A 14785-nucleotide genomic window follows, 5' to 3' on the forward strand; every position below is an offset into this window, starting at 1 on the left:
ACCCGTGCTCTGCAATGAGCCAGCGATGGGTTGATGACGATGATGATGATGACTTTAAGAATAGCTCAGATAAGTTACCGTATTAGATGCAATACAAGAAACAAAATATTAGGAAAAGATGAGTGAGATACAAGAGATGTTATTTAAACAAAACGTAACTATTGCAATAAATTCTTAACAACCTATTTATTAGCTCTCTAAACGCTACTTGCTACTCAATTTACAAAGGTTTACAACTAATTTGTTACATGAACAAATTAGCACTCAATAGTTGTTAAATATGAATGTCTTCATTGATCTGAAGCTTGCCGACAGCTAATACCCTTCATTCCATCGAACAATCTCTCTGAGGTATTCTCCAATAATTAAGTAAAGAATCTTGTAAGAGGTCGCCAATCCCTCGTTCTCGGTAAATCAATCGAGATACCCGTAATGATCAAAAAGTGAAAGCACTCGTCAGGCTTCATTATCTCTTAGTACAAGATCGGGAGCTACATGCTTGATCACGCTTAAAACTACATGGAAAAGGCACTGGACACAACGGACAGTTAAAACTGAAGCCAATTCCACCGAATTCTTAAGGTCCAAAATGTACTTCGGAAGCGGCAACGTTAAAATAGCCAGGACGTATTCAGCTTGTTTGTTTTGAGCTCCTCAGACGCGGCCGAAAACTTGATTACCAAAAAAAAAGGGTAATAATTCAGTATGAACCAGTCGACGGATCTTTCCTTGCATAGCGGTACAATATGTAAATTAAACGCAATGATATTCAACCGAATTCTGCGTTCTGACCCAACCAATGCGTTTGATACACAACATCACAAGAACCATAATGATGCAGTGGGTGTTATAAGATTAATTTTAATTTACGAGTACATTCGAGACCATAACAAACGGTATAAAACTACCGTGCGACGTATAATTAAAGCTAATAAGATATTAGGCGACAAGGTAGCAGCGCGACTAAGCACTAGAACGATTAATTTAAACGACACTTAAATAATAATTAGCGACCGCTGGAAACGGAGCATAATCGTAACTCGGTAGCGAGTGGATTGCGTCCAAGAATAACAACTTTAGTGTATTTTATATACAAAAGTGTTTTGTGAAAGGTACAAGATAAAACAGCGGGTTTGTGAAAGGCTTTGCAATATATAATTTAATCGCACATACGATAACTTAATTACTTACATTATGTTTAAAAAATATGTGGCCCGACACTGTGTTGGAGGTTTGCGAAAAGTGACAATTATTACTATTTATTCCAATATTATATTCAGCGACATTAATACCTAATTAATATAGTATAAAATTCTTAAAATGCATAACAAATAAACAAGATACAAGTAATTAACCTTGTTGCAATTAAGTATTACCGTCTGCACATTAATCTGTCAACGCGTTAATTACAACAAGGTCAATGAAAACATAATAAAACTGATACCTAAGGAGATCGAATTAGGACTAAAACTAATGAAGACAATAAAAGCGATCAACAATGCCCTATCCATGGAACAATAGGCACTAAATTGATTCTATAAACCGATACCTGCGTGTACAATGAATAGTTATAAGACTTATAAGCTAAAACCTAGTGTCAAATGCAAATTTAATGTGATCGAATTACTATCAATAGCAATGGTGGCGATAATTGCACGTTTAAGGCTAGTTACCGTTTCATTCATAAACAAGCGAGATTACTTTATGAATGGCCGTCCAGCTATGCCCTTAATTTATTGTGTCAGCCGAACGACTTCCATAAGTTTCCTGTTCGCCCATTACCATTTATCGAATGTTGCCCATGGAGACTATCATTTTGTAGGCGCTAACTTGACCTTGATTTATGAAGTTCATTGAGAAACATTACTGGGTGTTAAACTACGTCCAATTACCTAGGAACACGGCCTCAAGCCGAGATCAAAGTCATCGCTACGGGCGACGCGAGTGTAGGTAGCTGCGACGCAGAGATGGATTTATTAAATATATTTACATTCAATTCATTAATGGAACATGTAAAAAAGGACAAGCGTAACTCACGGTTATTGCTTGAACTCGTGAACGTAAACCTGTCGATCTGTTAATAATTCTTTTCTTAATGGTCTCTCATGGCTGAATAAATTTTAGTGCTAAATAAACAAGCTTTATCGCTGATCTCCACAAAGCAACGGGCTCGAGGGCAGCAGGAGCCGACTGAAGCGCCGCGGCCACGATACCATCACCCGATACGCATCAAGGAAGACCAGTTGTCAATACATTTCACCTGCAACTGAACCAACTTGATGGCCTGTCGGTGACCAGAACGGGTTTCCATGAATTGTGTCGCTTCCACGACATTTTTATACTTCTGTCCGACAAGATGTACCAGTGCATGTTACGTACATGTTAATTTATCTCCTATCGAGCCCTTATGTCGATGATCCCTCTTCCATTGTTCAAAGTAGTCGTAGTTTCTGAAATACAACGCGTTTTGTATTTAAAATGGATAGTTTATTTCATTAAGTTCTACCCTCCACTTTGATCCCATGCAAATAGGATTATACAGTAGCGAGCGGACAGATATTTCGCTAACCTTATTTACTGGACAATTCAGACGTCCATGCAAATAAACACAAGTGGTCCCATTAAAAGGTTCTGTTGAAACCAAGCGCCTCTAAGAGATGCCGCCCTCCCTAAAAGGATAATAATACGTCGTTTCCATGCTCCCGACCCACGGCGGATCCTCGGGACTCCGGGAGAAATGTAAATTGTCCTGGCACCTGACAAATAGCTTAATTAACGGCTAACACGCGACACGGGAATTATTGAGATTATCCGAATGGTTCATTACTGAGCTTGCAGCGCACACGTTTATTATGCACAATTACGACCAGTTTAATGCTCGTTATAACCGTCAGTAGGTCGCTCTAGATTTTTTCTCTCTAGACATTTAATGAACGTTTGATAACGAGCGATTTCTGGAAAGATTCCATTAGAGCGCCTTTTAATGGCTCCAGCTTGTCGTGTTTCGATACAAACACGCGACAATTTTAAGACGGCAAATGCCATCGAATACAATGAACAAAAGAATCTGCAGGAAGCCTCCTGGGTAGCCCACGTCTAGTTATTTAATAGTGGCATTAATTTTCAAGGTTATAATGAGATTATGTAAAGAGATTTGGTTTTTTTTTCGCAACGCAATGAATGCGTTGGTAGGCGTCACGTGGGCGCGAGTAGTGTTGAATTGGGGATCCTGTATCAAAATCCATGGGGATTTTGGATCACTCTCGCTAACGCTCGTTCGCTACGCTCACCGTGATACAAAATCCCCATGAATTTTGATACAGGATCCCCAATGTAGGCTACTGTCCACAACAACACATTAAATAAATGGAGTATTCCTAAATCCAAGCAACAATTAATCACTATCAACAGTGAGACAAAATCCTCAATGACTAGTTATTGCGGATCCTATATCATACGCCCGCACCGCACAGTGGATGATATAATACGATGAGTTCGACGAGACTGCGGCATTCATAAGAAATGCGAACGAGCCCATATGCATGATAATTTTACGTCTAAAAGTTTGCTCTCGCATAGTTAACCATTTGATTTGTTGCGCTCAAATTATTTTTGTATATTGATCGTGTTTCTGCTTGATCCGGCATTGCTGTATTCATTAGTATGAATTTCGATCGATTGATTCGAGGCTTGCGCATACTTATAATAGGTTGGATAAAGGTAGACTCTTTAAATGTTTATAGCTCATCAGAAATATATTCGTATTACATTAACGATTGCTTTTCCACATATCGGACATAACATTTTATCCAACGATAAAGCACATTTAGTACACGTTATAGCATGACCACATGGTATATAACACGCAGCTACTTCTTCTACAAGACAAATTTTGCAGCAAAGTGTTTCTTTAATATTTTCAACACATAATATGTTTCTGTCTGCAAAAGAACTTATTATATTGTTATTTACAAATTGTTCAGATACTTTTGATGCACCACAAACATCTTTGCTATCACTTTGTAGGTATGTTTCACCCTTCACAAGTAAAACATAGGGACAGGACGGAAACCAGCGTGCGTGCTCCGACCATGGATGATCTTCGATGCCCCAGTCTTTGAGCCTGCCATCACAAAAGTAACAAATCACGCGATCACTATCTCCTGTATAAAAAAAACCAGCATCAGCCATTTCTTGAGGTTTTTGATTTAAATCTTGAGGCCAGGTATCAAAACTTCGCAATCTTGCGATTTGAGTTGCATAGCGAGGATATTTAGGATATATTAACTCCATTCTGATCTACAAACAATGAATTTTGGATAAAGATTTATTAGTAAAAATATATTATAGCAGATTTCTAGTAAGGTGTGCAAGCTTATCATACATTATTATTTATCGAAAATTAATTCTTTAATGATGAATTTAGACACATTTCCCGCTATTTAAATATATTTCGATTGTTATAAATACTTTGATAAATAGAGATTAATGGACGAAAAAAATACGTACAATGCGTACTAATATAATAAATTCACTGATGCCCCCACGACTTCATCTGCATGGATTTAGGTTTTTAAATCCTGCGGGAACTCTATGATTTTCCGAGATAAAAAGTTGTCTATATCTCTCCAGTTCTTTTACTATACCCACGAAAAATCATGTCGATTCGTTGCTCCGTTGCGACGTGATTGAAGGACGAACCAATAAACAAACAAACAGACACACTTTAGCATTTATAATAAGTATGATTAGTGATGCAAAAAGGCGTCTGTCTAAACTAAAGACTAACGGCTGAATCTTGCCGAAATTTGATACACAGACAATTCACATCTTGGAGACGGATCCAGGATATTTTTTGACGTCGAAAATTAAAGGATTTCCACTCAAGTTTTAAATCAAATTCGCAAGGAAGAAGATTGAAGCATCAAATAGGAGCAAATATTATTAGACCTTTCACAAATTTTATACCTACCTATGGAAAGTAGTAAAATGTATAACCTTTTAACATTTTAACTATCGCGAGTCCGACGCATACCATTCCTTTTACGGTTAGATCTCAATTCACTGCGTAACTATAAACAACAGCGTCTTCCATGCTTCAAAATCGAACACCTATAGCTGATGCGGCAATAATTTATACGTAAGACAGTGTTCATACGAATGTATAAATCTAGTCTGATTACTTTCGCAAATATAAGTTTTATGTTGTGATGATTTAGTGTTTAAAGTTACATGCGCAAATGTTTAAATCTAATTTATTTCAATCCATTTCGTTTATTATGAAAGAGGTTTTAGAATTCGAGCGTATAAATAGGTCGATCCTAAGCGTCACCATTCCTTTCTTTCCGAGTTTTGGATACGACGACAACAACAGTCGAAATAAAGTATGTAAGTATTTTTATTTTATATGTTTATTTTTGAATTAAGCAACTAGGTACCTATTGAATTTTTATTTGGAGTTTTCATGTTGATAGTTACTTAAATTGTTTTTCAGGGCCTCTTCATCTTTCATCAATCCATTTGACGAAGACGAAGACCCCATCGCTTTGGTGCAGCCCCCATCAACATCGAAGTCTCTTAAGAAGAAACGTGAGGTGAAGCGGAAGAAGACGATCAAGAAAAAGGAGGTGACTTCTTCTGCTCCGAAGAATCCGTTCGAATCGAGCGGATCGGAATCTGAACCCGAAACGTCTCCAAATACACCTACGAGTCCATCTGTTAAGCGGAGGAGGTTTATTACCGAATCTGAGGTGAGTTGTCTTATTTATATTTTATTGGATTAAAGCTTTTAAAAGACTTCCCAATAAGAATGTTGTTAGGCAATTGGTCTGTATATAAATTTATGAATATAGTTTGTTAAAGTTATTATTTTGTTAGGGATCATATCCGAAGGGTACCAGTGGGATCCTATTACTAAGCTACCGCTGTCCGCCCGGACGTCTGTCTGTCAGCGGGCTTTATCTCATGAACCATAATAGGTAGAGAGTTGAAATTATCGCAGATGATACTAAATTGAATATTTTTCAATTTCAGGATGAATCTACTAGCAAGCCAGTGCGCGCTGCGAAATTGAGAAGTTTTCTCAGTCGGCGCGTTGCGTCGGGGTATACATCCCAATCAGACCCATCGAAGAAAGGCAGCTACTACTTCGAGCTGCGCGTCTACAACTCTGAAGAAGTGGAGAAACTCGCGAACAATGAGCGTTGGAAGCATGCCATCTGCACACTAAAACTTGCAACTGATTTAAATTCGGTGGTATGGAAGTCCCTCACCAAATTAATTGATGATAGTAAGGCTGAACTAAAAAATATTCAGCCCATTTTATACCCTGCAAATGAAAATAATTTCTAAGATAAATTTTGTAAATTAAATTTTGTAAATCTTAGAAATTATTTTCATAAATAAATTCAAAAAATATTTCATCTGCAACATATTGTATATAATAAGTATGACAATTAAATTACTATCTTTATGTTTGTGCCTGTAAATATTTTTTAACGTGTTTTTTTTACAGAAATTACAAAGCCTAAACCATACAAAGCCTAGACCATACAAAGCCTAGATCATACAAAGCCTAGACCATACAAAACCTAGACCATACAAAGCCTAGACCATATGAAACTAGAAATATAAAAACTAGAACCATATGAAACTAGAACCATATAAAATTAAATTAACGTGTTTTTTTTACAGAAATTACAAAGCCTAAACCATACAAAGCCTAGACCATACAAAGCCTAGATCATACAAAGCCTAGACCATACAAAACCTAGACCATACAAAGCCTAGACCATATGAAACTAGAAACATAAAAACTAGAACCATATGAAACTAGAACCATATAAAATTAAATAAAAATGTCTAAATGTTCATATCGAAAGATTTGAAGTTGGGATATTAATAACGTGATACTTACAGCCCTTATACTCTTACTAAGTCTGCACATTGTCTGAAAATAACTAGATTACTTTATTTTAATACAGTCATCTCATAACTATCCAAAATTTAAAATCTAGAACTGAGAAACTAGAACCATACAAACTAGATACTTGACATGTTTGAATGTTGATATCGAAACATCGCATTACTTCCATTCTATTAATAACTGTTTACTGTTTATTAGCCAATAGCTTGATTTATTATTTAGCTGTATTTCCTTACCGATTTTTTATACGCAGAATATTAAAACCAGAACTGAGAAACTAGATACTAAATAGATAAACAAGATAAGCAATTCTATGAAATTGAAAATGTTTTTCTGCAAAGAGTGTAACCTTTATGTTAAAACATCTATATCGTCACATAACAGAACAAATACTCATAAATCTAATAGTTTATTTCAATCTAGATATGAGAATGTGCAAATTATAAAAACGGCTTTTAGAAACAGAATAGTCAGTTACAAAGTAAATCCGACCTCTACAACTTTAGTTCCAGAGAGTTTTTTTTCACAAATATTTAAAACCACACGCGAGATCATAAATATATCTCTAAAGAAACACACTGCCATTAAAGTAAATTTTGAGTTATTTGTTTCGTATATTTTACCAAAAAATTTTGAAAAGTCTATTAAATCTTTCAGTACTAAATATGGTATTATAGTCCAAAGTACTGATATTGATAATTTTTTATTACAATGTGCTCAAAAGTTAACTTGCAAATGCGCAGAATTCGAACAGTCAGAATCTGGTTGGACAATTGATTCTATCAGTCATTTGGAGATAAATATTAATAAATATAATCCTCTGAAAGGTGGATCATATTTGGCATTACCATCACATATAAGAAATACAAAATCATGTCTAAATATTCATAATTTCGATGATTGTTGCTTTTTATGGTGCATTGCTGCTAAAATGTATCCTACAAAACTTAATTCCAATAGAGTTTCATCATATCCTCATTATTCATTGCTTTTTGACATAAGAAATATGACATTTCCTCCGGGAATTGAAGATATTAAAACCTTTGAGAAGAACAATCCAACTATTAGTGTAAATGTTTATGGGTTAGAAGCCAATAATACAGTTACAGGTCCTTTGTATGTGACTTTAGCTCGAAAACTTACCCATGTTAATTTATTATATATTACTAAAAATGACAAAGCCCATTACTGTTTGATTAAAGACTTTGGCCGACTTGTGCGAAGGCAATTAACAAAACACAAGTCTAAAATATTTTTATGTGATGAATGTTTTTTATATTTCGCAAATGAACAAAAACTACACAATCACGATTGTGCTAAAAGACAAACTGTACTTCCAGAAGATGGTAGTAAGTTGCATTTTTCAAACTATGAGAGAACTCAAAGAATTCCTATCGTGATATATGGCGATTTTGAGAGCTTGCTTTGTAAATATTCAAACGAAAATAAATCTCTTTATACTGAAGATATACAAACACATGAACCATCTTGTTTCGCTTATTACATATGTTGCCATTCTAAACCTGAGCTTAATGACTTTGTAAGCTATCGCGGACCAAACTGTGGTAAAAAATTTGTTGAAAGCATTACGCGAGATGTAAAAAGATTGCACGGTATTTTAAATACAAATAATCCAATGTTTCCTCTTACTACCGAAGAGTTGACTTCATATAATGAAGCAAAAATTTGCTGCATCTGTAAAACAATGTTTAAAAAATATGATATAATAGTAAAGGATCATGACCATTTTACAGGTAAATACCGAGGCCCTGCTCACAACACTTGTAACATAAATGCAAAAAAATGTACGTTTATACCGATCATTTTTCATAACTTGAGTGGTTATGATTGCCACTTATTTATTAAAGAATTATCAGAAATTACCGGAAAAACGAGCTTGATACCAAAATCTAAAGAAAAATATATATCATTCACAAAATTTTTACCTATTGATAAAACAAATGCTGCTCAACTGAAGTTTATCGATTCATTTAATTTTTTGAGTTCGGGTTTGGATAAACTGGCAAAGAGTCTTCATCCGAATGATTTTCAGCATATGCGTGTATTTATTAAGGATGAACACTTATTAAATTTGGCCTGTAAAAAGGGTGTCTATTGTTATGATTATATGGATGCATGGGAGAAATATAATGAAACAAAGTTACCAAAACATTCGATTTTTTTTAATAAACTCACAGGTGAAAATATTTCCATTGAGGATTACGAACACGCTTTAAAAATATGGAAAACTTTTGGTATAAAAAACTTAGGAGAGTATACAGATTTATACTTACAATGCGATGTCTTATTACTATGCGACGTTTTTGAAAAGTTCAGAAATATGAGTTTAGACTATTATAATTTAGACCCCTGCTATTATGTATCATCTCCATCTTTAAGTTGGGACGCAATGTTGTTATATACTAAAGTTGAGCTTGATTTGATTTCTGATGTGGATATGTATCAGATGTTAGAAAAAGGTATTCGAGGTGGTTTAGCCCAGTGTTCATTGAGATATGCTGAAGCAAACAATAAATATTTACCATCCTACAATAAAAATGAGTCAAGTACGTACTTAATTTATTTAGACTGTGTCAACCTTTACGGTTTTGCTATGATGCAAAAAATGCCAATGCGTGACTTTAAATTTTTAAATGAAAATGAAATTAAAAATTTTGATGTAAGGAACATTTCTAAAAAAAGTCAGTGTGGATATATTCTCGAGGTAGATTTATGTTATCCGGATAATATTCATGATGCTCATTCAGACCTACCATTTGCTGCGGAAAAATATTCTCCTGCTCAAAATCAAAGCAAAAAATTGGTGGCAAATTTATATAATAAACATCGTTTTGTTATTCATTATATGCACTTGCAAGAATGCTTAAAGAATGGTTTATTGCTTTTAAAAATATACAGAGTGCTATCTTTTTATCAGGACAACTTTTTAGAGCCTTATATTTTTTTAAACACAAGTCTCAGACAAAATGCCAAGTCTGATTTTGAGAAAGACTTTTTTAAAAAGCAGAATAATTCTATTTTTGGAAAAACGATAGAAAACAAAAGGAAGCAGGTTGACGTAAAACTAGTAAACGTTTGGAGAGATACTACAAATAATACTAATAAATTGAATGGAGCGGAAAAATATATTAGTGCACCACATTTTCACAGTTTATCAATTTTTTCTGAAAACTTAGTAGCTATTCAATTGAAAAAAACAAAAATTGTCTTAGATCGACCAATATATATTGGATTCACGATTCTTGAACTGTCGAAAACGCATTTGTATCATTTTCATTATTCGGTCATAAAAAGAATCTATGGAAATAATGTTCAGTTATGTTATACGGATACTGATAGTTTACTATATCTTGTAAAAACTGATGATTTTTATGAAGATATGAAAGATAACATTCATTATTTTGATACTAGCAATTTTGAAGATGATAATATTTTTAATATGCCGAAAGCTAATATGAAAATACCTGGATATTTTAAAGACGAAATGGGAGGAGAAATCATTTCTAAATTTGTTGGTTTACGCGCAAAATTATATTGTTTACTTTCTGAGAAAAAAACTATCAGTAAAGCAAAGGGTATCACGAAGCCTGTGACAAAAAAATTAAACTTTGAGAAATATAAGAAAGCCTTATTTTGCAATGAAAATATAAGAGATGATATGTTTGTCATACGATCAAAAAATCATCAGGTTTTTACTCAGAAAATTAATAAATTAGTATTAAATAGTGATGATAATAAAAGGCAAATAATGGAAAATGATTTTAAAACTTTGCCTTGGGGGCATTACAGCACGATTCTTTAGTAAAAATATTATGCTAAGTACCTATGTATTTTACAAATTTTTATGTGTCTAATTTTAATATTAGTTTTAATGGTAATTTAGCATTTAATAAATTTGATTAAGTTTACCACAGTGTTTTATTTCAAATAAAATCACAACATATTTTATATTCCCTTTATTAATTCAACCAATTATTTACATTACTTCATAAACTTAGTACTTAACATAAGATTAACGTATTATAAAAACTTACTACTTAATGGAAAATATTCGGACTACAACTTACTTGCATGATATGAAAATATAAAATATACTTTATACTTTAATTAGAACTCATTTATGCTTTTTATTTTTACAATCGCAAAATAACAATAAAATAATATTAAATTTAACTATTCAGGCACACTTAGCTTTTGTATAATCCTATTAATTAAATCTTCTGTAGCATCCATCATATTGTCATAATTATCACTCACTATGTACTGTACACTCAAATTAGTCTTTGCACTGTTCTCCTGTTCTTTACTATCAATTTCAAGTATTTCAATTTTTATAATGTGGCTTCCCTTTGCTTTATTTTTCCGTATAACAAAAGATGAATCTGGAGCTGGTGAAATCACATGATCTATTTTTGGAAGCTTCTTTTTTAAAGACAATTTATTTTTCTTTTTTATGGTTTTCAAACTGGTGTTATTTTCAAGTGTTTCATTATTTTTTTGCTCACGTAAAGCTTTCAATCTATTCTCTTCTTCTCTTTCTAAAATAGCATCCAAGTCTTGAGCTCCATAAAATGGATTATTCATACTTGTGTTTCTTTCGTCATCCGTGAAATAAAAGTCCGACATGATGCTGTAACAAAATACAAAATTTTATAAATATAACAATAAAACAACATTTATAAAAATATCAATAAACAAATTCTAAAATAGAAAAGAATACAGTCAAAATATTATATAAGTAATTTTTTTCACTAACCAGAAGCGAGTGAGTTCCTTGCGTGAGAAGATCTGGGAATGAAAATTGTTTAGTAACAAATCTATGGAGTCAAGTTTTCAAAACAATTGTATATACTTGTATGACATTCGTCCGCATTATGCAATCTCTAGCGACATGTTAGAACCTGTTTAATATTAAGTTCTTACGAATTTCAATTTCATACTATTATCACAAGGTTTAAATTAAAATGTATACCTACATTTTAATATAATCATCGACAAATAATAGTGCGCTAGACAAGTGCAAAGTGAAACACGAATGTGATACCTACAAGCAATACCTTAAAATTTAAATCAACTAGCAATAATATGAAGTTATTTAATAAGTTGCATTTTTAAAATTATCATCAATCAGTAATATGAAGTTGATAAAACAGGCTGAATCATTAAAAATAAATTATATAGATGTTGAAACACCACCACCATGCTTTAGCCGACATAGTAAACTTCTACCAAACACAATTCGATGCATAATTTGCGGACCCTCCAACTGTGGGAAAACAAATATTATGATAAACTTATTATTGCACGAAAATGGACTTAAATTCCAAAATGTTTATATTTACTCAAAGTCCACTTTTCAATCTAAATATTGTTTCCTACAAAAAGTTTTTCAAAATACTCCAGATGTTAAATTTATTATGTTCAAAAATAGTGAAGAAGTTATTTCGCCAACTGAAGCCTTAAGAAATTCTATTTTCATTTTTGACGACGTGACTTGTGAAAATCAAGTTAATATTCGAAATTATTTTTCGATGGGCAGACACAAACAAATTGATTGCTTTTACTTGACCCAAACATATTCAAAAATTCCTAAGCAATTAATACGTGACAATGTTAACTTTTTAATTATTTTCAAGCAAGATGATATAAACTTAAAACATATATATAAGGAACATGTTAATTCTGATATGAGCTGGCATGTCTTTAAACAATTGTGTGCAAGTATTTGGAAAGATCCGTTTATGTTTTTATCAATCAACAAAGATTGCGAACTAAATAACGGTCGGTACAGAAAAACATTTGACATATTCGTGAAATTCGACTAACAATTTTACAATTATATACCACATACGAGACACAAATTTAGTCAGTCAAATGAGAGCACTGGTAAGAATACCTACCCATATTTAATTTAAAAATGGAAGCCGTTGTAAAGAAACAATTAATTAAATCAATTGAAACCATCAAAAAGAAAGCAAAACAAATGCGTGAAGAAGAAGATGATTTAGAACTAAAAAGGCGCAAACTTTTTAAATCCATAACGGATCCATTAGAATCCATAGTATTGCAAAAAAAAGAAAATAAAAACAATAGTCACCATGATTTACCAGATACATGTTCACCTTCAACTTCTGATAAAATTAAAAACATAGAAAATGATGATAAAAATTATGTAACACCAAAACCAATAACTTCTACCCAAAATTTTGAAGAAATCGAAGAATTCTATACTCCATCTCCAACGCCTGAAAAAAGCAATGAAATCTATAATTTGAATGTACCTTTTGGTGTACGTAATGAAAATAGTAATTTAATGATTGGAAATACAAAAGTAACATTTTCAGATGGTGATGCTCATAGCAAAAATATGATGGCTAAAATAGGAAATAGATCCTATGAAGTAACCCCAGGTTTGGCAGAATTATTATTTCAGAGTAAACCAGATGTAAAGATTGTATCTGATCAAGATAAATTAGTATATAAAGATATTTTATGCAATACTAGTGCACATAGGAGAGATTATAACCCTACGAATCAGATTAAAGGCGATAAAGGGACAAAATATACTAAAATTGTGAAACCTCTCTTTACTGATAGTGAATTAAAAGAAAAAAAACAAGGTGGTTTTATGCCAACTCTTAAAACTTTGAAAAAAAATACAGATTTCATATACTGGGATGATCCGAATGAGTTAGTAGATAGATTGAAAATTTTAATTGCTTCAAAAGATGCTGGCAACACTAGTCATGACAATGAGATTATATCAATAATTGAAGAACTTAAAGAAGCTGGTATAATAAAATAAGTATATAAAAATAAAACCTGGTTACATTTTTGCTTAGTTCTATAAACACTGTTGAACATGAATGTCAACAAGTTTGGTCATCATGTACACAAGAAACTGAAAATGGATAGCTCTGCCTTAGAAAATATCTTTGATGCTCAACATAAAATCATCAAACATGTTGGTACACCCATTGACCCAAACGACTGTGCTACTAAACTATATGTTGACAAATTCTTAGATGGGCTCTATATACGATTAAAAACAGTAGAGGAAACATTGTTGCAGTTAAAATCAGAAATAAATAGTCTAAAAAGGAATATAGAAGGTGTAAGTCGTAAATTCAAAAAATGAGCAAAGATAGTGTAGTAAATGAAATACATAAAAATGTTAGGAAAAATTTTCCTCGAAGACATGTTATACTTAAAGACATTGATGATGTATGGCAGGCCGATTTAGTTGATATGCAATCATTCTCAAAAGATAATTCACAATATAAATATATTTTAACAGTCATCGATGCTTTTTCAAAGTATGCATGGGCATATCCGCTTAAACTTAAAAATAAAGAAACTGTGACTGAAGCATTTAGTAAGTTACTAGAAAAAGGTCGTGTTCCCAAAAATCTACAAACTGATTTAGGAACAGAATTTTATAATAGTTGTTTCAAAAAATTATTACAAAAATACGGTATAAATCATTATTCCACTTATTCCACTAAAAAGGCGTCAATAGTAGAAAGATTTATAAGAACGTTGAAAACTAAAATGTACAAGCAATTTAGCTTGCAAGGGAATTACAAATGGAATGATGGAACCCTCGAGCACATCATGAAAAAATATAACTCCACATTTCACAGAACAATTGGTACAGCTCCAGATAAAGTTAATGAAAAGAATAAACAAAATATACTAAAAAGATACAGACTACTACAATTATCAGCACCATCGCAGAAACGTTCAAAATTCAAAATTGGAGATTATGTAAGAATAAGCAAATACAAAGGAACTTTTGACAAAGGATATACTCCCAACTGGTCAACTGAAATTTTTAAT

The 14785-nt window shown here is 32.6% G+C and overlaps 1 protein-coding gene across 3 annotated transcripts in view; it reads right to left on the reverse strand.

Annotated features, from left to right (window-relative positions):
* The window catches only part of LOC123870431 (serum response factor homolog), a 315743-nt gene that overhangs the window by 274561 nt on the left and 26397 nt on the right, over positions 1 to 14785 (reverse strand). The window lies entirely within an intron of this gene.

Source organism: Maniola jurtina, chromosome 12, assembly GCF_905333055.1.
Source record: "Maniola jurtina chromosome 12, ilManJurt1.1, whole genome shotgun sequence".
Lineage (NCBI taxonomy): Eukaryota > Metazoa > Arthropoda > Insecta > Lepidoptera > Nymphalidae > Maniola > Maniola jurtina.